Genomic DNA, 2606 nt, shown 5'->3' with positions numbered 1-2606 from the left:
TTCGTGGGCTGGGGGGTGTCCCTCAGCCCAGTCTGCACCCTCTCCAATCTGGGACATCCCGCTCACAATCCGGGATTGCTGACTCCTAACTGCTTGCTGGACTGATTCCCCCCTAACTGCCCCCCTGCCAGCCTGATTGCCCACAACTGCCCTCCCCTGCCAGCCTAATTGCCCCTAACCACCTCTGCCTCGGCCCCCACAACCATGGCTTTGTCTGAAAGGACGTCCGGATGGATGTCTGGTCTAATTAGCATATTACCCTTTTATTAGTATAGATTGTTAATCTCTTACTGTGCCTAATTTAGAAATTAAGCTTTATCATAGGCAAATATGTATAGAAAAAAGCGTGTATGTATAGGGTTTGGTATTATCCACTGTTTCAGGCATCCACTTGGGGTCTTGTGACATATATCCATCATGGATAAGGATACTGTAAGTGCTCTCTAGTGGCTTGCTTGTGTCTCTGCCATTGCTATGGGAATCCACTGTTGGGCTTTCCTGCTGTTCCCAGAAGGAGGAAGAGAGAGAAGTGGGACACAGCCAGACACCAGCTGGCCTAGCCTACATCAGCCTAACACTAGCTGAGCCTGAGTCACACAAGCAAGCCCTGCCAAGCACAGCAAAGTTGTCCAGTTTATTCTAGCCCATTTCGGCTGACACCAAGCACAGGCTTCCTGCCCAGCCCAGCCAAGATCAGTCAAACCTCTCTCTGTGGGGACACTGGACTTTCACTCTCATTCAGCCATAATGAAGAGCTCCTACCTGGAGGGTCAAAGGAGGCCTAGTGGGGAACCTGCTCTTCTACCCCATCTGTCAATAACAAGGCAGTGTCCCCCTGTCCCTGCTGGAGCAGTGTCAAAGGAAGCCAGGAAAGCTGAAGGTTGAAATAAAATCCAGAGTCTCATGACATATTAAAAAATGTTCAGGTTTCAAGAAAACATTACCTGTCCTTCTGAGAACCAGGAAGATTTCAACTGAATAAAAAAGATAAACCAATAGATGCCAAGAGCAAGATAACAATGATAATTATCTGATAAAGATTTAGAGCAACCGTGCTAAAAAATCTTCAGTGAGAAACTATGAACATAATTGAAATGAATGAAAGAAATAGCCTCAGCAAAGAAATAGAAAGTTTTAGTGATAAAATAAAAAATATAAAACGAACCAAATAGAAATTTTAGAATTAAAAAATATAATATAGAAAATGAAAAGTTGGGCAGAATGGAGAGAGAGGTAAGAATCAGTGAAATGAAAAATAAAAGTTACAAATTCAAAAAACAGAGATAAAACAGACTATAAAAAATGAGCATAGCTCCAGGGAATTGTAGGATTATAACAAAATATCTAACATTATTGTCATTGAAGTCCCAGATGGAGAGATGCAAGAAGGCAGGCCTGGAAAAGTATTTAAAGGAATAATGTCCAAAAACTCCTAAAATTTGTCAAGAGACATAAACTTGCAGATTTAAAAGGTGAGCAAATCCCAAATAGAATAAACTAAAAAGAAAAGGCACATTATAATTAAACTCCTGAAAATTAAAGACAAAGAAAAAAATCTTGCAGCCAGAGGAAAAAATGATACTTTACCTATAGAGGGAAAATTATTAGAACAACAGAAGACTTCTAATCAGAAACCATGAAGCAAGAAAGAAGTGGCCCAATGCTTTTTAAAGCCTGGAATAAAAAGAACTATAAACAGAAATCTATACCCATTGGAATTAAGGGGAAATTAAGACATTTCAGATGAAAAAAAACTGAGAATTTGTTTCCATCAGACCTACCTTAAAAGAAAGATGATAAAGGTCTCTAGATAGGAAGAAAAGAAAAGAAAAGAAAAGAAAAGAAGAGAAGAGAAGAGAAGAGAAGAGAAGAGAAGAGAAGAGAAGAGAAGAGCAGAGAAAAGAAAAAAGAGGGGAGGAAGAAAATGGCGGAGGTATAGACGGACGAGTCCCGTGCCTTGTCCAGGAGCAGATAAGGGTGAGCAGCTGAAACGGGTAACATACAGCCCTAATAAGCAGAAGATATTCATCTGGGAGACAGTTTGCAGCCAGAAAAGACAGAGGACTCCTGGAGAAAGGGAGCGGTTGGAGATTGCGGCTAAAATCTCTCCCGGAGCTCTGGCTCAGCCGTGGAGAACGCGCCATCTTGAGTGGCTGTTATTAGGAGCATATAAAGACAAATACCTGGCATCCACGGCATCCAGAGATTGGCTGCTAACCCGGAAACAACGGACCCTAAGCAGCGTGACTATGTGAACTTAGAGGAGCCCTGCTTCTCCCCACAGAAAGGTCAGACTTCCCCTAAAGGTGCGGTTTGCAATTCAGGTTGGAGAGAGGAAAGCGCGTATGCGGGGAAATCTGAGCCCCACAAAGTCCACAGCCGTTGGGGCCAGCGTGATCCATGAGTGTGGAAGGGCTCCTGCAGGGTTCCTGGCAGAAGGGAATGCTAATAATGAGCCCATAGCTGGACTGGGTGCAAAAAAGCAGCCTTGGATTTTGCCAGTGTGCCAGCTGCTTAGCACTGGGGAAGAGAGGGTGCACGGAAGGGACTGCGCACAGAGGTGAAAGGTGGAGGGTTGTGAATCGTGCAACTTCTCAGGCTCTTGT

Source organism: Myotis davidii, unplaced genomic scaffold (genome assembly GCF_000327345.1).
Source record: "Myotis davidii unplaced genomic scaffold, ASM32734v1 scaffold249, whole genome shotgun sequence".
NCBI classification, from domain to species: domain Eukaryota; kingdom Metazoa; phylum Chordata; class Mammalia; order Chiroptera; family Vespertilionidae; genus Myotis; species Myotis davidii.
This window is presented reverse-complemented; position numbering follows the sequence as displayed.